This window comes from Ovis aries, chromosome 1 (assembly GCF_016772045.2).
Source record: "Ovis aries strain OAR_USU_Benz2616 breed Rambouillet chromosome 1, ARS-UI_Ramb_v3.0, whole genome shotgun sequence".
NCBI classification, from domain to species: domain Eukaryota; kingdom Metazoa; phylum Chordata; class Mammalia; order Artiodactyla; family Bovidae; genus Ovis; species Ovis aries.
The window spans coordinates 156,299,734-156,323,641 of NC_056054.1; the positions used below are offsets into that span (position 1 = coordinate 156,299,734).

Here is a 23,908-nt window from a genome sequence, read left to right on the forward strand (position 1 = left end):
TGTGAGCCACTCAGTGGTGCCTGACTCTTTTTGACCCCACGGACTGTAGCTCGCCAGGCTCCTCTGTCCATGGGGATTCTCCAGGCAAGAATACTTGAGTGGGTTGCCATTTCCTTCTCCAGGGGATCTTCTTGACCCAGGGATAGAACCCAGTCTCCCGCATTACAGGCAGATTCTTTACCATTTGGGTCACCAGGGAAGCCCCATCACCATCTTTAGTAGGAAACTGTCGGATAGACACAGAGGACTCCTTTGTGTCTTTAGTCTGCAACCTCAGATTTGAGTAGTAGCAAACTCAGAAGCTGGACTGGTCCATTTGCCCTGACCTTCCTCCCTGGTCACAAGCCTTTTTAAACATCTCTTTACTATCCCTGGAAGCAAATATCAGGCAAGACCTCTCAAGGTTGCTCAGGGGGACATGGTACCATGTGTGTGCAGAACTTCCTAGGCCAGCATCCTGCACATCAGATCCATTGAGTAATTTCCCTTGCTCTTGCTCAGATCGCAACATCCACATAACAAAGAGGAGAGTCTGTGTTACACAGAGCAATAGCTGCCTGGATCCAGCTTAGTAAAGCTTCCAGGAGTGAAGCAGTCACTAGTAGGACTGGCTCCAGACACAGCAGCCAACTTCAGTACAACTCGCTAGCCAACATTCCTGGAGGGTAAGACTCTAATATCAGCTGTTCTCAATGGCAACAATGACACAGCTGCTGGAAGAAGCTTCTCCCAGGTTCTCTTCAGATTTATGATGTGGTTGCTGTTCAGTCTCTCTGTTGTGTCTGACTCTTTGCGATCCTAGGGACTGAAGCACACTGGCTTCCCTGTCCTTTACCACCTCCCAGAGTTTGCTCAAACTCATGTCCATTGAGCCAATGATGCCATCCAGCCATCTCATCCTCTCACTACCTTCTCCTTCTGCCCTCAGTCTTTCTCAGCATCAGGGTCTTTTCAAATGAGTTGGCTCTTCACATCAGGTGGCCAAAGTATTGGAGCTTCAGCTTCAGCATTCAGTCTTTCCAATCAATATTCAGGGCTGATTTCCTTTAAGATTAATTAGTTTGATCTCCTTGCTGACCAAGGGACTCTTAAGAGTCTTTTCCAGCATCACAGATCAAAAACATCAGTTCTTTGGCACTCAGATTTCTTTATGGTCCAACTCTCACACTGGTACATGACTACTGGAAAAAAACATAGCTTTGACAATATGGACCTTTATCAGCAAAGTGATGTCCTTTCTTTTTAATACACTGTCTAGGTTTGTCATAGCTTTTCCAAAGAGCAAGTATCTTTTAATTTTATAGCTGCAGTCACTGTCCACAGTGATATTGGAGCCCATGGAAATAAAGTCTGTAACTGTTTCTATTTTTACCCCATCTATGAAGTGATGGTACCAGATGTCATGATCTTACGTCTTGAGAACTAAGTTTTTATGATGTGTATGTCATCGCTTTTCCTTTTGTAGATGTACTGTCCAATTTGGAAGTCCAGATTGGTGCCACCTGATGGGTTCCTGCTACAAGGAATTTGAGGACATATTCTTCCTTCATTTGTAGTATATCAAGGATTCTAGACACTGCAAAAATTTCCTTTTGAGTTAAGCTGGGATCCCAAAACAGTGCTGCGTGGAACCCTCTCTCAGCAGCATTGAATGGCTTTTTTTTTTTTTTAATCCATCATTCCTTGATTTCAAAGAGAAATTTGCAACATGGCAAAAATACACATTCTGAAGGATTCACTTCTTCCTCTATGTGACAGTTTCTTTTACTGAAGATGTGTCTCTGTTTCCTTGCTTCAGTGTAGTAACTATGTCCCAAAGGACTCTTGAATTGTCACCCACTGATTTAGGAAATTGCATGATCTGGTAGTCAAATGTAGCTCTCAGAGTTCCTGGATTGAATAGATTTGCTCTTTAATGGCTCTGATTAAGAATCAATAAAATGGCAAAACAAATGTGCACTATTCATCTCCGTGACATGAAGAGGGATGTGAGAAAAGATGTATTTTAGGGATGTGGTTTGAGTGTTTGGGCAGCACAATAAACACTGAGACAGTCACACTGTTAGAGACAGGTGAAACATATACTATAAAGGCAAAAAAAAAAAAAGAAGAAAGAAATCCCAATATATGTGTTACTTAATTAGTTGAAAAAACTGTAACAGCTCATTGGGCAATTTTGTAATCAGATGAGCCCAAGGGACGAATATGATCAAGTTTAAAACAGTTCATTTTCTTTGAATGCAGCTGTATACAATGCCCCAGGAGATACTAGAAGTGATAAAACTACAGCGACTCTTTTAATAACATATTCAAACCCCCAAATCCATGAACAGAAACACATATTGTTATGCTTTGAAGGGTAATCATAGACCCTATGGAGCCCCTTCCAGAGCAAAAGCAAAGAAGCTGGAAACCTCCCACTAATGACCATCTTAATTGTGTGGCCTTCTTTAGGATGGTCTTTTGAAAGTATTTTTCATTTTTTCTTTGTATCTAAGTTCGTAGGGTTAAACTAATGCTGTGATTGCTGGAATTGTTATTTCTCCCCCAGTGATTTTATAGCCAACAAGGGAACATTTAGCACCCACTGATTCTTTGTGGAAAATAATCTATTTAGGGATACTTGCTTCAGTTAAATCTTTTTTTTTTTTTTTCAATGCTTCCTTCTTTTATTTTATTATGGAGAAATCTGCACCAAGGCAGAACTGGAGCTTCCGAAGAATTAACTTGCCTCCCTATTTATTCTTTTCTGGAAGTAATAGGCCTCTGTTGATAGCAGCCCAGATGGGTGCTAAGAAAGCAATTATGATTAAAAACATGATGGGAATTCAGAGAGCTGCAGGATGTCTGCAAGTATCAAGGACTCTTGTTAAGGGCTTAATCCCACATTCATTATATGGCTTCTTTTTAAGGATTGTCTATCAGTAATTTCTTGGTTATTAAAAACTTATATTTAATGCACCCTTTGTACAATACACAGACATAATGTGAGTCAGCTCTTTGAACAATATTTGATATATTTTGGTTAGACATAGAAAGATCTGACATTAACAATCTCCCTTCAACTGAAGGAAATTTACTTTGAAAGAACATGGTAAACAAATGAAGAAGGATGATTTTCCTCAGCATTGTCTGGCATACACATTAGATGCAATCTTTTTTCTCTTCCAATACTTCTTGCTAAAGCCAAGTATATTTCCCATAGAAAGGGGAGAAAAACCTGAGGTAACTGTAATAGAACTAATTTTTTTTTCAATTATATTTATATATATCTGTTTCTCTCCATATTTTTGAAAGGTAGAGATAAACAGTATCTTAAAGTAAAATTCAGAATTTAAAGTGTAATCTGTACCTCAGAAAATATAGTTCCTTGGGGCCTATGTGGCCTTGTTTTATATTGTTTTCATTTCATAAGAAGTTGATGATAATTGTATCTTATTGATATCAGGAGGTATATTTAGCAAAATTAACAATTTTCTCAGCCTAGAGAATCTTTAGCACAACTAAAGGACACAACAGGGAGCTGAGATCAGTGTTGGCCAATGAATTAATGTGTTACTGGATTTGGGAGCATCAAAGAGGACCCTCCCTCGTGGGCGTTAGTACTTGGCAAGGATACAAGAAGAATCTGAAGTCCTACCTATGACAAAAACAAGTTTACTAAGGAAAGACTACCTCAGCGAGAGGTGGGCCAAGCAAGAAAGGTACTGGTGCTGGAATGATGAGGTACAGTGTTTTCAAGATATGGCTTTTACATATTCATCTAAGGGGCTTGGACAGACAATTTTGATTTGACAGTTGCAAGTTACCTAACAACAGGCTCTATTGAGCATGTCTTTCCCATAATTCGGTCTGTTATAATCAGATGTATGTGTGTATTGAACGTTTATGAGCCCTTAATGGGCTCCTGGCTGGCTAAGGTTACTTTGGGACACAGCTGTGTATCAAGGACTCACATACTGGAGTTGGAGAAGCCCCTATGGTTAGTTTGTATCCCATGTGTACCTAGGATGCAGGTTCCAGAGTTAGAAAAGTCTCTGTGGTTATTCTGTAGATATCTGTGAGCTCTCTTGGGCCCTGTTAGCCCCTGACTGGGGTGGGGTTTAGAGATCTGCTTGCATCCTTTTCTGCTAGGCTCAGGCCTAACTTTCTACCTAATAAATAGATGATCAGAAAATATACATTTGTACAGAGATCAATTAAGGATATATGAGGAAATGTAAAAGGACAAAGGAAGTAGCCTGGTAATTGTTGAGGGAAAACTGAACTTCTATAAATATTGTAGCTACTAAATAACTTTTCAGGACTAGAAGTACCTCAAAGCCCCAACTAATTCAGAGCAATGCCCAGTTATTAGCAAGGCATGAGCATCTAACAAGAGTTATTTATTGTAGGTAAGATATAAAATCACATATAAGTTCTGTTTTAGGAAAGATTAAATGTATACACAAATAAGAATAATTATAAAGCTTGATGACTGCTTAAAGTGAGGTAAAAAGTTCTATCAGGATTCAGAATAAACCATACAGCTGGAGCAATTGAAAGTTTAAACCAAGAGCTGAACTCTGTGATCAGCACAAATTGCATTGCAAGAGTCAGTTTGGGACATGTTCTCTTTTATTTGCTAGACATATACTGAAGGTGAATTTATAGGATGTGAAGAATTATATGATTCTTTATCGATCAGAAGGACAAAATAAGAACATTAGCAAAATATACCAGATGAAGGAAACTGTATCATAATTAAGGACAAATTCTTTTCAAGAACAGAATGAAAACTTGTTACAGATAGAATGTTTAGTGGGTGCAATTACATAGAATAATTTCAAAGATGTCATCTACTTCAGAGTGCCAGTACTGATCCAAGATAAAGAGGTATTCTGGAATGGGCTTTACCACTCACATGCAGTAGACAACATATTTATCTAGGATACAGGATATTGGGCTTCCATTACTTTTGCCACTAACTAGCTGAGTGGCCTTTAATAAGATATTTTCCCTCTCTTGTTCTCATATTTTCTCTGTTAAATGGTAGTTTGGGCAGGATGCATTCATTTTACAATTAGTTCCTATTTTGTTCTAGGCACCAAACTTAACCCTACATACTGGTGAATAAAACAAAATTCCTCAAATTTTTTACTTATAGAATGCTAAGATTTACATTGGGGTACATGTGTCTCTTTCCATTCTGGTTTCCTTGGTGTGTATGCCCAGCAGTGGGATTGCTGGGTCATAAGGTAGTTCTATTTGCAATTTTTTAAGGAATCTCCACACTGTTCTCCATAGTGGCTGTACTAGTTTGCATTCCCACCAACAGTGTAGGAGGGTTCCCAATGTTCATCGCAGCAATGTTTATAATAGCCAGGACATGGAAACAACCTAGATGTCCATCAGCAGATGAATGGATAAGAAAGCTTTGGTACATATACACAATGGAGTATTACTCAGCCGTTAAAAAGAATTCATTTGAATCAGTTCTGATGAGATGGATGAAACTGGAGCCGATTATACAGAGTGAAGTAAGCCAGAAAGAAAAACACCAATACAGTATACTAACACATATATATGGAATTTAGGAAGATGGCAATGACGACCCTGTATGCAAGACAGGAAAAAAGACACAGATGTGTATAACGGACTTTTGGACTCAGAGGGAGAGGGAGAGGGTGGGATGATTTGGGAGAATGGCATTCTAACATGTATACTATCATGTAAGAATCGAATCGCCAGTCTATGTCCGACGCAGGATACAGCATGCTTGGGGCTGGTGCATGGGGATGACCCAGAGAGATGTTATGGGGAGGGAGGTGGGAGGGGGTTCATGTTTGGGAACGCATGTAAGAATTAAAGATTTTAAAATTTAAAAAATAAAAAACTAAAAAAAAAAAAAAGAATGCTAAGATTTTAAACACAAAAAATCATGATATATTGGAAATACTGCAGTCTAGTCAGACCTTGATGAGGACTTCAGATCTCCCTCTTAAGCTATGTGTGTTAACTTCATCAAGATTCTTAACTTTTGTTTCCTTTTGTAATCTGTCTATTGAGAATAATGGTGATAACTGCCAAGTGATGTTTGAGGTCGCTCTATATTCACATATGTAACATGCCTACTTCAGCGGCTGGTAGATAATGCTTACTAAATAGTTGCTGATGACTTTTTCACTTTCTAACTTTTACCCCTCCCTCTGATTATGTATTTCAGACACTCAGGCATAGTCTTCTCAGTATCAGTTCATCCATTTCAGTTCATTTCAGTCGCTCAGTCGTGTCTGATTCCTTGAGACCCCATGAATCGCAGCACGCCAGGCCTCCCTGTCCATCACCAACTCCCGGAGTTCACTCAGACTCATGTCCATGGAGTCAGTGATGCCATCCAGCCATCTCATCCTCTGTTGTCCCCTTCTCCTCCTGCCCCCAATCCCTCCCAGCATCAGAGTCTTTTCCAATGAGTCAACTCTTTGCATGAGGTGGCCAAAGTACTGGAGTTTCAGCTTTAGCATCATTCCTTCCAAAAGAAATCCCAGGGCTGATCTCCTTCAGAATGGACTGGTTGGATCTCCTTGCAGTCCAAGGGACTCTCAAGAGTCTTCTCCAACACCACAGTTCAAAAGCATCAATTCTTCGGCGCTCAGCCTTCTTTACAGTCCAAATCTCACATCCATACATGACCACTGGGAAAGCCATGGCCTTGACAAGATGGACCTTTGTTGGCAAAGTAATGTCTCTGCTTTTGAATATGCTATCTAGGTTGGTCATAACTTTCCTTCCAAGGAGTAAGCGTCTTTTAATTTCATGGATGCAGTCACCATCTGCAGTGATTTTAGAGCCCCCCAAAATAAAGTCTGACACTGTTTCCACTGTTTCTCCATCTATTTGCCATGAAGTGATGGGACCAGATGCCATGATCTTCATTTTCTGAATGTTGAGCTTTAAGCCAACTTTTTCACTCTCCTCTTTCACTTTCATCAAGAGTCTTTTTAGTTCCTCTTCACTTTCTGCCATAAGGGTGCTATCATCTGCATATCTGAGGTTATTGAATTTCTCCCGGCAATCTTGATTCCAGCTTGTGCTTCTTCCAGCCCAGAGTTTCGCATGATGTACTCTGCATATAAGATAAATAAGCAGAGTGACAATATACAGCCTTGACGTACTCCTTTTCCTATTTGGAACCAGTCCGTTGTTCCATGTCCAGTTCTAACTGTTTCTTCCTGACCTGCATATAGGTTTCTCAAGAGGCAGGTCAGGTGCTCTGATATTCCCATCTCTCTCACAATTTTCCACAGTTTATTATGATCCACACAGTCAAAGGCTTTGGCATAGTCAATAAAGCAGAAATAGATGTTTGTCTGGAACTCTCTTCCTTTATCCATGATCCAGTGGATGTTAGCAATTTGATCTCTGGTTCCTCTGCCTTTTCTAAAACCAGCTTGAACATCAGGAAGTTCACGGTTCATGTATTGCTGAAGCCTGGCTTGGAGAATTTTGAGCATTACTTTACTAGCATGTGAGATGAGTGCAATTGTGCAGTAGTTTGAGCATTCTTTGGCATTGCTTTTCTTTGGGATTGGAATGAAAGCTAACCTTTTCCAGTCCTGTGGCCACTGCTGAGTTTTCCAAATTTGCTGGCATATTGAGTGCAGCACTTTCACAGCATCATCTTTCAGGATTTGAAATAGCTCCACTGGAATTCCATCACCTCCGCTAGCTTTGTTCGTGGTGATGCTTTCTAAGGCACACTTGACTTCACATTCCAAGATGTCTGGCTCTAGGTGAGTGATCATGCCATCATGATGATCTTGGTCGTGAAGATGTTTTTTGTACAGTTCTTCTGTGTATTCCTGCCACCTCTTCTTAATATCTTCTGCTTCTGTTAGGTTCATATCATTTCTGTCCTTTATCGAGCCCATCTTTGCATGAAATGTTCCCTTGGTATCTCTGATTTTCTTGAAGAGATCTCTAGTCTTTCCCATTCTGTTGTTTTCCTCTATTTCTTTGCATTGATCGCTGAGGAAGGCTTTCTTATCTCTTCTTGCTATTCTTTGGAACTGCATTCAGATGCTTATATCTTTCCTTTTCTCTTTGCTTTTTTGCTTCTCTTCTTTTCACAGCTATTTGTAAGGCCTCCCCAGGAAGCGATTTTGCTTTTTTGCATTTCTTTTCCATGGGGATGGTCTTGATCCCTGTCTCCTGTACAATGTGAGGAACCTCTGTCCATAGTTCATCAGGCACTCTACCTATGAGATCTAGGCCCTTAAATCTATTTGTCACTTCCGCTGTATCATAAGGGATTTGATTTAGGTCATACCTGAATGGTCTAGTGGTTTTCCCTACTTTCTTCAATTTCAGTCTGAATTTGTCAATAATGAAAAGGACATCTTTTTTGGGTGTTAGTTCTAAAAGGTCTTGTAGGTCTTCATAGAACCATTCAACTTCAGCTTCTTCAGCATTACTGGTTGGGGCATAGACTTGGATTACTGTGATATTGAATGGTTTGCCTTGGAAATGAACAGAGATCATTCTGTCGTTTTTGAGATTGCATCTAAGTACTGCATTTCGGACTCTTTTGTTGACTATGTCGGCTACTCCATTTCTTCTGAGGGATTCCTGCCCACAGTAGTAGATATAATGGTCATCTGAATTAAATTCACCCATTCCAGTCCATTTTAGTTTGCTGATTTCTAGAATGTTGACGTTCACTCTTGCCATCTGCTGTTTGACCACTTCCAATTTGCCTTGATTCATGGACCTAACATTCCAGGTTCCTATGCAATATTGCTCTTTACAGCATCAGACCTTGCTTCTATCACCAGTCACATCCACAGCTGGGTATTGTTTTTGCTTTGGCTTCATCCCCTCATTCTTTCTGTAGTTATTTCTACTCTGATCTCCAGTAGCATACTGGGCACCTACTGACCTGGGGAGTTCCTCTTTCAGTATCCTATCATTTTGCCTTTTCATACTGTTCATGGAGTTCTCAAGGCAAGAATATTGAAGTGGCTTGCCATTCCCTTCTCCAGTGGACCATATTCTGTCAGACCTTTCTACCATGACTGGTCCATCTTGGGTGGCCCCACAGGGCATGGCTTAGTTTCACTGAGTTAGACAAGGCTATGGTCCTAGTGTGATTAGATTGACTAGTTTTCTGTGAGTATGGTTTCAGTGTGCCTGTGCTCTGATGCCCTCTTGCAACATCTGCTGGGTTTCTCTTACCTTGGACGTGGCGTATCTCTTCACGGCTGCTCCACCAAAGCGCAGCCACTGCTCCTTACCTTGGAAGAGGGGTATCTTCTCATCGCCATCCCTTCTGACCTTGAACATGGAATAGCTCCTCTATTCCGCACAGGCACCACTCCTTGGATGTGGGGTTGCTCCTCCCAGTCACCGCCCCTGACCTCGGATGTGGGGTAGCTCCTCTCAGCCGCTATGCGCGCCATCGCAGCTGTGCTTGCTATATTAAAGATAATTCCCTGACTGCCTCACGGCATTTGTGAGTACTATTTAGAGAGCCTGTACAAAGCAATTTTTTTTGACACAAAATTTAAACTTAGGTCAGTTGTTCCTGGCTTCTTTAAAACATGTGACAGAAGTTTGGAGTTCCTTTTCTCTCAACATAATGATTCTTACATTCTTTATATAAATATATATATACATATAAAACAATATATTTTTTATATATTTATATATAAATATAGTTTACATATCCTCTTGAGAATGTAACAGAAGTATAGAAGTTAAGAGCCTGCTTCATAGTAAAATGTGCCTACACATGGAACAGCACACCATCTCAACTTGGTTCTAGGCCCCTTGGTCCCCTGACGTCTTTCCATGAACCCCAGATGAAGGAGATATGATTTTTTTTCACTATAGAAGACTCAAATTTTAATTTGAAATTCATGAATTCCAACTGGTTATGGAGCTGAATATCATCCTTCGCCATTGCTAATACCACAAAGGGAAAACTTTGAATCAAGTAGATTTCACAGGGCAAGTGTGAATATTGATTTCAACCTTGCCACACAGCCTTCTGCGCACTGAGTGAAGAGACTATTCTGCCCACATTTCAAGGTGAGGTTCATCTACCCCAGCGATAAATACTGAAACCAAGGCACATGGGATCCAGCTGTCCCAAACCACAGTGCAGGCTGCTCCTTTAAGTGTCCCAGAGAGGAGTTAAATAATACTTCAGCATGCGGTGATGAGCCCCTTGTTGCCACAGAACTGAAACTAAAAGTTATTTGAAGTTTTCAAATCTATGTCAAAAGGCAGATGATTCTGAAAGTCCTACAATTTTGAGTCTTTATAAGTGAAAATCCTTAAAAGTTTAGATCTAAGTGATAGTTTTTATTTTGTGTAAGTATAAGATACTTAAAAAGTCTAAGCTTTATTAAAGTGAAAGTGTCATATTTTTTCTTTTTATGTAATGTATGAGCTCTACATCAGATTTTTATTTATTTAACATATTTATGGAATATCTTATTTAAATTGGTTTGTGTTCAATTGCCTATGACAGACTATTCCCACTAAATATAGTGCTTAATCTCTTTTAGATTCATTTTCAGAAGATATTCTTATATTGTGGACATCATTTCCTAAATGATGTACTTATAAAATATCTAAAAATTTATTTTTAAATATAATAAGAAAACGTTTTAAGATATTATTATGTCCTGTTTTGACTAATTTTTAATGAGATATTATTCCACTTCAAAGATATATTGTTTTAGCAATCTTATATTTCAAAACATGTTAAAAATTAACAGATTAGTTAAATTTTCTGTGAGAATTTAAAGTTTTGATTCCTGTTACATAAGAAGAAAACATAAAAACTGCCTTCCACACCACCCTCTATGGTAATTACTAAGAAATATTTCTAGGAATGGAGATATAATTTTTTTTACATTCTATTGAAAAATCCATGTAAAACCTCAAAAATAGTTACTTATTTAGTCTAGGTATAGTATTTAATGTCCCTGATGTTAGCAATCTTAAACTGTGTATTAAAAACATTAGTTCATGTAACACAGACAAATAATTCAATTTTTACTTTTGGTGAGCATCAGTTTGAATCTTCTAAACTTAAGTTCAGAATTAAAATTATTATACTGCACCAGAATTAAGTATATGTACTATTGACTTCCAAAATTAAATAAAAAAGGAAATGATTTCTTAATGTTCATCTTCTAATTCAGAAATATAAGCCTCAGAACTTATTTGATGCTCAAATGTCACTCTGCTTAAATGAAGATAAATGGTTCACACAACATATTCTCTGTAGACATTAGATCTTTGCTTTGAAAAAAATAACAGTTCACTGAAAGCACATGAGCAATTAAGTAAATGCATTACACGTATATATTTAATCCTGAAAACAACACTATGTGGGAAAAGATGTCACCATTTTAAAAGTCTTCTGTAAATGTGTTATCATAACCTTAAATATATTTTAAATATAATTTATAATATATTAAAAATACCCATATCCATAATTTTAAAAATAAAAAAGAGAAAAAGATGAAGACAGTGAGACTCACTTTACCTTTTTGGGAAGGTAAGTACTTCCTAAGACTGGCAGAATGGAGAAGTGAAGCTATGTTCTCTTTACTCCAAATTCTGAGCTCTTGCTCATATCCATTATAAACATCATATTAAATGTCTTCTCTAGTCCCACAAATTTTGAAATGTTGCAAAAACATTAAAAAATTGGTATCTTACTACAAAAAGGCATCATACCACTCTAGTGACAAGTATGTCTGTGGAACAAGACTGCCTGGATTAGATTCCTGACCCCACACTCAGTGGTTTAAATTAACCTCTCAGTTCTTCAGTTCCTAAACCTGCAAAATCAGCATCGTCATGATGCTAGTTTCATAGACATATTATGGGAATGAAATGAAATTAGATCAATGGACAATACATGGAAATTATTAATAAGGGCCTTGACATTCTCAGTCATTCAATAGGATCCAACTCTTTGCAACCCTGTGAACCCAGAGCCCACCAGGTTCCTTTGTCCATGGGAGTTTCCTGGCAAGAATACTAGAGTGAGTTGCCATTTCCTTCTCCAAGGGCCCTGGCAGATAATTGATATTCAGTATATGTTAACTATTAATATGATTAAGTATTATTATTGAATATCTTTCCTTCACATGTCATGTTGACCTACAAAGAATGCAAGATTTTTTTCAGATAAAGATCATTTTATGTTTTCCCATAACTGCTAATACCCCTGATTCTTGTTATAGAAACTAAATATATAGGTTTCCTTCCATCACCCTCCAAGGCAACAAACTACGTAATTTTTATCTGGACATGAGTATTTAATATTGAAAAATATCCTATTCTATGAAAACCCAGCCAAAGTCTAACATCTCTACAGAAAGAAAGAAAGGAAAAAGAAAAAAACTAAAGAAAAGAAGCAAAGCCCTTGAAGCTGGACATTTACATTACCTCTAAGAGTGCAAATAATAATGCCTCCTTCACAGATTCCCTGCCAACACCTTTTCCTTTATACTGGGCGTACCAAGCTGTTTACCATATGGGTGTTATTTAGCCATTTCAATTGCCCAAGACCAAACTGAATGGCACCCACACAGACACAAATGTCCACAAATTTTCTAATTTGAAATATTGAATAATAGTTAATACTATTCCGGATGAAAGACAAATGCTTTACCTTTTCATTTAATATTCTAGTAGTACTTGCCAAAATACTTCTAAAGACTTTTTCTTAAACTATTCAAAATCTTTGGCTTTTCATCTTACCAGATTTTTTTTTAGTTTTCAAGAAACAAATTTTCATCCATTCTGAGTTTTTTCTCATAATGAATGGCTTCACATTTTAAGTTAATATTGCTCCTTGCTTTGTTATTTGTGTTATTGCAAAACACTGCTATAAATGACTAGCAGAATGAGCTAAAGACAATTTCCTAAGGAATAAGATTTGTTGTTTTAATGATATACGATCATGCCACTGGCTGTACCCCCCTCTATAATAGAGAAACTGTCTTACTTATATAGCCCATCAATTCATGTTTAGTAAATAATAAATTTATTAAATAATAATTTACTATAAACAATTATAGTAAACAATAATTTATACTCTAAACTGTCAACAAGGTAATAATAGCATAAAGTTAAAAAGTAATAGGAATAAGATAATGAAAGAAAATATGGTTATTCCAAATGAATTAGTTTTGACTGGAGAGGAGTCAGAGGGTTTCAACTCATTAGCCAACATTTTATCAAATTTTAAAGTAGAACATGTTTAAAAACCCATGGACTGTTAGACTAGGATAGAACCATATAATGCTTATATTTAATATCTCTCCCAATGCCCCAAATTATCTGTTTATATCTTCAGTTTATTCTATACTTTGTTCAACTGAATAGGAAAAAAACAAAACCAAAAAAACCTATGAACAAAGAGCAATAGAAATCCCTGTGTGATTTAGTCAAATCATTTTACCTGTTTGATCTTTGTTTGTACTTTTATAAAATAAAATAATTGAACTAGTAATCTGAGTACCTTCAAATTATTAGGTTTATGCCTTTCTACTTCTGACAGTGAAAAACTCACTATATTTTTTGATAATCCAAAGGAAAAAGCTCAAATTTTAAGAATATTCTTGACTCCCTATATCTTTTGTCCATTGGTTCACTATATGCCAGTGACCCAAGGAGCCACAGTTATTCACACGTCCTCAGGCCTGCTGGTATGCCATCCTCCCACCATATTTCTCTTTTCTAAGCTAAGCAGAAATAAAATGTAACACATTGATTTTAAAGATAACCCATGAACTGTATTCAGTGAAATCTTGAGTTTTAAATGTTAAAAGTTTTGGCTTTGACATTCATCAGGGCTATATTCTGGTCCCCTACGTGACCATTTATTTATTTAAGCATTTCATGATCTTCAAATATTTCACAGGGTCTTGTTACTCAATAACACACAACTGACCAGTGGTCCTCATTATGATTCCTTTTTATATTTTTCAGTGGCTTTGGAGAAAATCCATAATTTCTAATATTCACGGGGGAATGGCCTGCCTTCAGCTCACTGGTTTTACTATTTCTCACCTCACAAGTTTTGGTCAAGCACAAAATTGCCTCTGTCTCTGAAACCAGAAGCTGCTGTTTCTTACTTTACTGCTTGAAGCTACTGCTTCTTCACCATCTGATTTGTCTTCATTCTTTTAACCCAGCCTCCCAGAAAGCCTCCTTTTGCCTTTCTTAATGCCACTGGATGAGACTGGGGTCCCTGCTGTGACCCCATATCTTTCAATGTAAATACTGTATCATTAAACTTACCACAGTGGTTTATAAATACTGCTTCTGTGATTCTTATGTCTCTTCTAGATTCTAAGCTATTGAGAGTAAGAACTCGTTTTCCTCATCTCTATATCCCTCAGGCTTAGACCAATTTTTGGCACATAGCAAGCTGTGTTAAGTGTAGGACGTACACCTGAATTAGTCGTAAATATCTATCAAATAGGGCAAATTGCCAGCATCTGATAGATATTTGATCCATCTGTGTAAGAAATATCATTGATCTGTGCAGGCTCTGTAACAGAGGCATTAAAACAATAAAAAATAGGCACTTATTTATACTGCCAGATAATCTGACACTTAACTCGAAGAAACATTGTGACACATGGCGGATGTTTATCATCATCATGTAGAATGTTCCAGTTTCAAAGAGCATCACAAGTGATGCAACTTGAAAGTGGGAGGAAAGCTGCACATCTTTGAAGCCCCCCCTGGGCTCTGTTCTTGGAAGGGGATGGAAAATGAAGGAGAAACTGTATAGAGGGCTGTGCACACTTGCCAGGGTAGCTGTGTTCAGCCACTCTCTACTCCTGCCAAAGTGGAGGTGGTACATGGAGCATGGTCTGCAAAACAGCAGATGAGGTTGGTTTGGTCCCCATGGAAACCAGATCTCCCATTGAGAAGTAAACATATTTGGTACTTTTGTAATCAGTACCAATCAAAAGTGAAAAACAATCCATTTTTATTGTACTCATATAGTCTTAAGAGAATAGATATTTGAAGTCAGATTCACCAGTGCATACTTCCATTTCTAACACAGACTTTATCAAGTTTTGGCTCTGACGTTTCTCACTTAACTTTGTGATTTAGCTTTACATAGAACTATTGGGAAGGAAATATAGTTAAATGACCAACATAGCTAAAATGGGTATTTAAGAATACAATTGTCCACTGCAGAACTTCACTTACATACAAACACGTCTCAGTATCACAAGTCTTCTGCAATGAAAATAATGATAAATGAATCTAAATAAGGAGGATCCTTGTCATAGGACACATGACATCACTTCAGTGAACCTTTAAAATGTGTGTTAAACTTCCAAGAATAGTGGAAAGTATTGTGTTTAATCCTAATATATTTATTAGACAGTCTTTGTGTTGTGTTAGTTGCTCAGTCGTGTCCAAGTCTCTGTGATCCCATGGACTGTAGCCCGCCAGGCTCCTCTGTCCATGGGATTCTCCAGGCAAGAGTATTGGAGTAGACTGCCATTCTCTTCTCCAAGACAGTCTTTAAGAACTGTTGAAAAAAATATTCAATCCTGTTCCTTGAACGTTTCCCTCTGAACATTACATTTTCAGGTGAACTAATACTCTTTCTATTCTCATTAGTCAGAAGGCTTGGTTGATGTAAAGATAAGATACATGTCAGTGAATAGTATATATCTAGAAAATTCTATCTAATGTCCTGCCACAATAGGAATTTTATAACTTCTTATGTAATATGTAATAAACCTCATGAATACACTCTAATTTTGGAGAACTAAAACTTTGCCTTCTTGATTATGTATTTGTGAAGCCATAGCACTGAGATACAAAATGAAATGTTAGTTCACTAACTAAACATTAGAGTCTAAGTGAAATTAAACACTTGGATATTCTAAATAATGGGATATTTGGCATATTATAAACAAAGAATACAGACTGTAGTCTCCCTCACTTTTAATATGCAACTTTCAGCATTGTTTAAGTAAAAGTAAAATAATAGGACAAGTCTCATAAATATGAACCCACTCTAATACATTTATATGTGAAGTCTACAAAATGCTATGTCTAAAACTTGGCAGATTTGTCTAATTAATCCCAACACACTTGCCAATCTTATATAAGATTGTTCTTTTTACATCATTTATAGAAATTGGCATGCATGTGTTTCTAATATCTCATAAACACTAAGAATTCTTGCTGCTGTCTATTTACTAGGTTTGGATAAATTTTAAAGGGACATATTCCAATAAAATGTGCTGTTGTCATGGCTGATGATGATATTGTAGAAAATTTTCTAATATTTTTATTGGAAATGTCAATAGAATTTTGTATCATGTTCCAATATAACATAAAGTTCAAATTTATTGCAACTATCTTAGCAAACTTAAAAAAAAGAAAAAACCAAGATTGAAAAAGCAACCATCTCACAGATAAGCACTTTCCATGTGTACATGCTGTTCTGGAACAGAGCATTTCAAAGATGGCCTATGAAAGCTGAGACAAGGACAAACCTCAGCTGCAGGGGTTTCTGACCTTGCTTATTACTAGGATTGAAGGGTCCAGAGATAGGAGGGATTTTTTTTGTCAGCCTATTTGCCCAAGTTCTTTACAATTACTTTCTTAATACACCGCCCTGCTCCAGTACCTGACCACCTACGCAGGCTTCAGTCAAGTACCATGTTCCAATGTCCTCCTCTAACTCTGATCTTACTCCCTGTCATAGTACATTCAGGCTGCTTTGGCAAATTACCATCGATTGAGTGGCTTATAAACAATAGAAATGTATACAACAAGGTGCTACTGTATAGCACAGGGAGCTATATTCAATATCCTGAGATAAACCATAATGGAAAAGAACATGATAAAGATTGTATGTATGTCTATGACTAAGTCACTTTGCTGTACAGCAGAAGTTAACACAACAGTATAAATCAACTATAGTTCAATAAATATATATGTTTTTTAAAGAAACTTATTTCTCACAGTTCTGAGGGCTGGGAAGTCAGAGTTCAAGGTGCTGGCAGATTCAACATCCGGTGAGAATTCACTTCCTGGTTCAAAGATGACTTTCTTTTTACTTTGTCATCACTTGGTGGAAGGTTTGAGTGAGCTCCCTGGGTTCTCTTTTTCATGAGTGCACTAATCCCACTCATGAGGGCTCCACTCTCATTACCTAATTACCTCCCGAAAGCACCACCTACCAATGTCATCCTATCAGGGATTAAGTTCAACCTGTGAATTATGTGGGGACATAAACATTCAGTTTATGCACTCCTTTACCTTACTTCCTTTTGCATGTTCTACACACTTCAAGAAACACTTATTTTGCTGGAAAAGGGCATAATAAAATTAATATACAAATACCATTATCATAGAACCCCAATAATTAATTTGCCATTTAATTCAATGACCTTTCCAATTACAGACTGTCACCATACAACAATATCAAATAAATGGTTCCCCAATACAGGTGTTTTCTACATTTGGCAAAAAATTAAAATTCATTTCCAAAATGAGGTCAGACCTGAAAAGTTATTTCTTCTCAACTAGCCAAAAATTTGGTTGCTATGAGTCTTAGAATCAAATTCAATTACATATACTCTATGACTTAAATAGTTTGGGGATTTTTGTTGTTGTTGTTTAACCACTTCACAGTCCCTATCTTCTATCATTTATTATATTGGTTAATGTCCAGTGAGAAGACAGAAAACTCACCAGTTATTCTAACACAGATACTATAAAAAATTGTTAATGGATTTAAAGTTGATTAAGATACAAAGGCAAAAATGGAGCACTAGGTTATTGCAGTGGGAGCAACTGTAGGAAACAGCAACCACAGGTAGGGCTAGAAAATAAACAGAAGACAGTGGGATTATTAAAACTGAGATGCTTTGATGATGGGCCTCTGAGCTGGCGCTGGTTCTTAGCCCAGAAAAGGGACTTTCAGTTCAGTTCAGTTCAGTTCAGTAGCTCAGTCATGTCCGACTCTTTGTGACCCCATGTATCGCAGCATGCCAGGCCTCCCTGTTCATCACCAGCTCCCAGAGTTCACTCAAACTCACGTCCATTGAGTCAGTGATGCCATCCAGCCATCTCATCCTCTGTTGTCCCCTTCTCCTCCTGCCCCCAATCCCTCCCAGCATCAGAGTCTTTTCCAATGAGTCAACTCTTTGCATGAGGTGGCCAAAGTACTGGAGTTTCAGCTTTAGCATCATTACTACCAAAGAAATCCCAGGGCTGATCTCCTTCAGAATGGATTGGTTGGATCTCCTTGCAGTCCAAGGGACTCTCAAGAGTCTTCTCCAACACCACAGTTCAAACGCACCAATTCTTTGGTGCTCAGCTTTCTTCAGGGTCCAACTCTCACATCCATACATGACCACTGGAAAAATCATAGCCTTGACTAGATGGACCTTTGTTAGTGGCTGGAATTCAGATCTCTGTGGAGGGGGACTAGCCCACAAGTTTTGATGTTTCTAAATAGGTGCAGAGGAGGCTGCTTCTAAAAGTATTCAAAAAAACTGCAAACTAAATTCAGCTGCTGTGATTGGAACCAACTATCACCTTCATATCTGGAGAAGGCAATGGCACCCCACCCCAGTACTCTTGCCTGGAAAATCCCATGGATGGAGGAGCCTGGTGGGCTGCAGTCCATGTTGTCACTAAGAGTTGGACACAACTGAGAAACTTCACTTTCACTTTTCACTTTCATGCATTGGAGAAGGAAATGGCAGCCAACTCCAGTGTTCTTGCCTGGAAAATCCCAGGGACGGGGGAGCCTGGTGGGCTGCCATCTATGGGGTTGCACAGAGTCGGACATGGCAGAAGCAACTTAGCAGCAGCAGCAGCATCACCTTAGTAAGGACTTCCCTGGTGGCTCAGATGGTAAAGAATCTGCCTGCAGTGCAGGAGACCTGGGATTGATCCCTGGCTCGGGGAGATCCCCTGGAGAAGAGAACAGCAACCCACTCCAGTATTCTTGCCTGGAGAATTCCATGGACAGAAGAGCCTGGAAGGTTACAGTTCATGGAATTACAAAGAGACAGGACGGAGCGACTAACACTAGAGTGAAGTAGTGAAGCTGGAAAGATGCTAACTACAGTAGAAAGCCAATGGAAACAGGAGGAAATAGCAAGTTCCTTTTTCTTTTTCTAACTTTTTTGCCTTCCTTTAGCATCCCACTCCAGAGAAGGCAATGGCAAGTCACTCCAGTACTCATGCCTGGGAAATCCGACGGACAGAGGAGCCTGGTAGGCTACAGTCCATGGGGTCTCGAAGAGTCGGACAGGACTGAGAGACTTCACTTTCACTTTTCACTTTCACACATTGGAGAAGGAAATGGCAGCCCACTCCAGTGTTCTTGCCTGGAGAATCCTGGGGATGGGGGAGCCTGGTGGGCTGCCGTCTGTGGGGTCGCACAGAGTCGGACATGACTGACGTGACTTAGCGGCAGCAGCAGCAGCATCCCAATCAGAGGTTAAAAGGCAGCCAGCTGCCCACCCAAAAATGTGGTTTGTGGTGTCCCAGCCCAAACATTAATGAAGATGTCTATGGCGGTAGGTATTGAACTGGGAGACAATTACTAAACAACGGACACACTTATTTCACTGAACTTTAAGTTATTTGTGTGGATAAGTGTCTCTTCAGCCTAAATATTCCTCCTTGAAAGCAGGAAATATATTTGTATCCATCCCATTATCTGGCATAGTATTTGATATAATGTTGTTGCTGTTGTTGTTCAGTACCTAAGTCTTGTCTTGAATCTTTGTGACCTCATGGACTGTAGCCCATGAGGCTCCTCTATCCTCTACTATCTCCCAGAATTTGCTCAAATAGTTGCTGTTAAAAAAGTATATGGTTAATATACAATAGCCTATGCTTATCTATATTTAATATTATTCTATTAGAAACAACAATTATTCTAGTTTTAGAATTTTAATTTAATCTCCCTCCCGCAAAATGATGGGTCTATTAGTTATCATTTCCAGCTTAGTGGTAATCAGCAGATTTAATAGGTATTACCTATTTGCATAAGAAATTGACGTGAAATATACTGTCAGTCCTCTCACTTAAGAGGACATAAAGATCACCTGGATTAAAAGATCAGCTAGTTAAACATAGGTTTACCACAGAGATTCTGATAGAGTAGGTCTTGTGTGGGACTTGAGAATTTGTGTTTCTAACAAGTTCACAGCTATACTGATGCTCATCCATGGACCACATTTTAATTTTATACTGCTTTAATACAAGGTTAGAATGTGGCAGCCTTTAAAAACTGCTTTACACTTTAGTTCAATAAAATATGTATTGAACACATTGTATGTATAAATTACCCTGTTGGGAACTGCAAAAAATCCAGAAATAATTAATATATGTTCTCTTAAGGAGTTTATAGTTTAATAACTTAGTATAACACATAAAAACTTTGAATAGGGACTAAAAAGAGTAATTAAAGTTCTTTGGGACATAGAGAGGAAGAAATAATAATGGATTTTTTTCATTTACTTTTTTTTTGTTTAAAATACTGCAGTTGATTTTGGGAAGTTGATTATAAATCATGCTTTACTCATTTATATCTGTTCATAGTAGATGGATGATATGATGAGAATTTCCCACTACATATCAGTATTATCTGGCTTTAAGTATTTCTTATGTACATCAATAATATCATCTTAATTGATCTCTTTACCAAAAAGATGTTAAGACCAATAATTAGGGATGTGTTATTGGCATATTTTTGAAAAAAATTTGAAAAAAAATTTAATTTTTAAAAATATAACATTATTCACGTTTTGTTTATCATGATTTTTCTTTTTCTTATCAAGAAAGAGAAAAAAATAGCTTTAGGATTAACTTAAATTGAAAGATATTTGGACGAATAATGTGGCATGTTGAAAAAAATTTTACAAAAATTTAAAAGAATATAATATGGTACAAGCACTGTTTTATCTCAGTTTGAAATAATATGTAAAATGCTAGCAATCTGTACATCATAGAACAAGCATTCATATTCTTGTTTTTGGTGTGTGTGCTCACTCAATCATGTCCAACTCTTTGTGACCTCACTGACTGTAGCCCACCAGGCTCCTCTGTCCATGGAATTTTCCAGGCAAGAGTACTGGAGCAGGCTGCCATTTACTTCTCCAGATGATCCTCCCAACCCAGGGATCAAACCCGAGTCTCTTGCGTCTCCTGCGCTGGCAGGTGGATTCTTTATCACTGTGTCAATATATTGTACCCTTAATATTTTATTTCCTATTATTTGTTAAAATATTAAAGAGCATTGAACAGGCTAATATCATAATGTGAAGTCTTCCCATCTGAGAATTAATTGTGGTTGAAATATGGCAAAAACGGTTCTAGTACTTCACAACGCTAGATATGGTCATTCTAAGGTAGCAAGTTTATCATCATCTAGATTCAGTCCAGATTATCATCCAGTAAGTTAAACTTGTGTCCCCTTGAAAATGACTCTGCATATTTGATAGTTATTTGGCAAAGCTATCTCCTTGACTCCTTCACCAAAGAAGAATTACCTCACCAATAACAATGTCTTGGACATACTGTCTTTATGGACTGATCCTATCCTCTGGTTCTCATTGTCTGTGGTGAAAGGTAACTTAAAACAGATAAATGTATTCTGTGTGTCTGCGCATGCATGTACGTTTCCCCGTCCTGATATCATGCTCCTCCTAGATATGCAGGTACACTTACACAACAGGATGTTCTCTATTCTTTTCATTACTTGGTATTTAAATGTAAACTGCAGTGGTTGACTTTCAACCTTGGGGTAAAAGGAGGCAGGTCCTGAGTCTGTATGATCCATCTAAGTTAGTATTTCTCAAGATTGATAAAACACTGAAATTTCCTGGGAAACAGAGGGTCTCAATTTTTTAGTAAAAATCTTCCCAGATGATTATAAAGCATGGTCAAGTTTGCAGCTTGTTATTTTAAAATTAAAAGTGAGGTGTTTTGTTTTATCACCACATTCTTGCCACTTTCCCATCCAAATCTGTTTACCTGAATCCTGCCAATCTTTGATTAAGACAGGCATTGAGTTCTTTCAGTTCAGTTCAGTTGCTCAGTCATGTCCGACTCTTTGCGACCCCATGAGTTGCAGCACGCCAGGCCTCCCTGTCTATCACCAACTCCCGGAGTTCACCCAGACTCACGTCCATCGAGTCAGTGATGCCATCCAGCCATCTCATCCTCTGTCGTCCCCTTCTCCTCCTGCCCCCAATCCCTCCCAGCATCAGAGTCTTTGCCAATGAGTCAACTCTTCGCATGAGGTGGCCAATTTAGTGATGGCAAAAAAGAGCTTATCCTTTATTCTATAACAGTGAGCATATTTGGGGGATGTTTTAATTCAAAGGAATAAATAATTGTTTGTGCCAACTCTATGTAAGACTGTGCTAGTTACCACTGGAAAAACAAAGATGAATTTGATGGAGCATTTGCAATCAAGGACCTTGAAATTTATGGAAAGAGAAACATATGCACAAAGATTTTTCATATTAGAAAAATCTTAAGGCAGTTTTCACAACAGTGGCTTCATATTTGAATCATCTGGAAGTTAAAAAAAAAACACTGATGGATAGTCCCACCCCTAGAAATGTTGATATTAAATCTGAACTGCATCAGAAGTCTTTAAGTGTTTCTCCAGTCAGTAATTCTCCAAGGTTCACAGCAAGAAAACAAAGTGCTACAACAATGGGGAAACTTAAGTTCTTTGATGAAGAGGTAGCATTTAATATTAATAGAAACTAATCATCATGAGCTTACTATATACTCAAATCTTTACATGATTTAACTTAGCCATCACAATGACCCTCAAAACTGGGTCATAGAAAATGAAGTAAATGGAATCTTAGAAAACTTGAATATCTTACCCAAAGCCAACCATCTGGTGGAGCCCAAACTGGAACCCAGAGATTCTGACTTCAGGACTTCTCTCAAATGCTGTGTTATTCTTCCTAAAGAATGGAAATTTAGGAAGTAAATGAATGAAAAAACCCTTCGGTAACATTAACAGGAAAGGGCCCTGGAGCCAGCCTTGTTCCCCTTTGAATCTTGGCTCTCTCATAGCTTCCTTGGTGGCTCAGATGGTGAAGAGTTCACCAAAAATTCAGGAGACCTGGGTTCAATCCTTGGGTCATGAAGATCCCCTGGAGAAGAGAACAGAAACCCATCCCAACATTCTTGCCTGGAAAATTTCATGGAAAGAGAAGCCTGGTGGGCTACAGTCCTCTGGGTCACAAAGAATCAGACATGACAGCAATTTTTACTTTCACACACTTTCGCATTCTCCAGGCATTATCAGTGATTAATTAGTTCCCTAGATTCTCTGTGCCTGTTTCCTCTTATGTACAAGGGATAATAAGATCAATTGCTTAAGTTGTTGTGAGGATGCAATGAGTTACTACATTAATATTAGCAATCATAATTATTGTTTTGAGGAAAAGAAAAGCTACTGGAAAGCTGAAATGCCTGGCTGTGGAATGATTGAGGATCTGGTGTGTTAAATCATGAGGAATAGAGTGGCTTATAGTTAGCATGACTGTAATTCTAGGTATGTATCTATCTTCTTATAATATTGATAGTGCCTGTTTTTTCTTAAATGTGGGACAATAAGGAGAAGATCTATCATAATGAAGACATACAGGCATAGTTCTTTTTATTGAGCTTCACGGTTATTGCAGTTTTTACACAAACAGGAGGTCTGTGGCAATCCTGCATTATCAGATGATAGCATTTTTTTAGCAATAAAGCATTTCAAAAATTAAGGTATGCTCATTGTTTTATTAAACATAATGCTACTGTACACAGTTGACTACAGTTCAGTTCAGTTCAGTCGTTCAGTCATGTCCGACTCTTT

General features: G+C 37.9%; 1 pseudogene; it reads right to left on the bottom strand.

Annotated features, from left to right (window-relative positions):
- Positions 1-365: 365 nt before the first annotated feature.
- LOC114110054 (small ribosomal subunit protein uS2-like) overlaps positions 366-23,908 on the bottom strand; it is a 63,166-nt pseudogene continuing 39,623 nt past the window's right edge.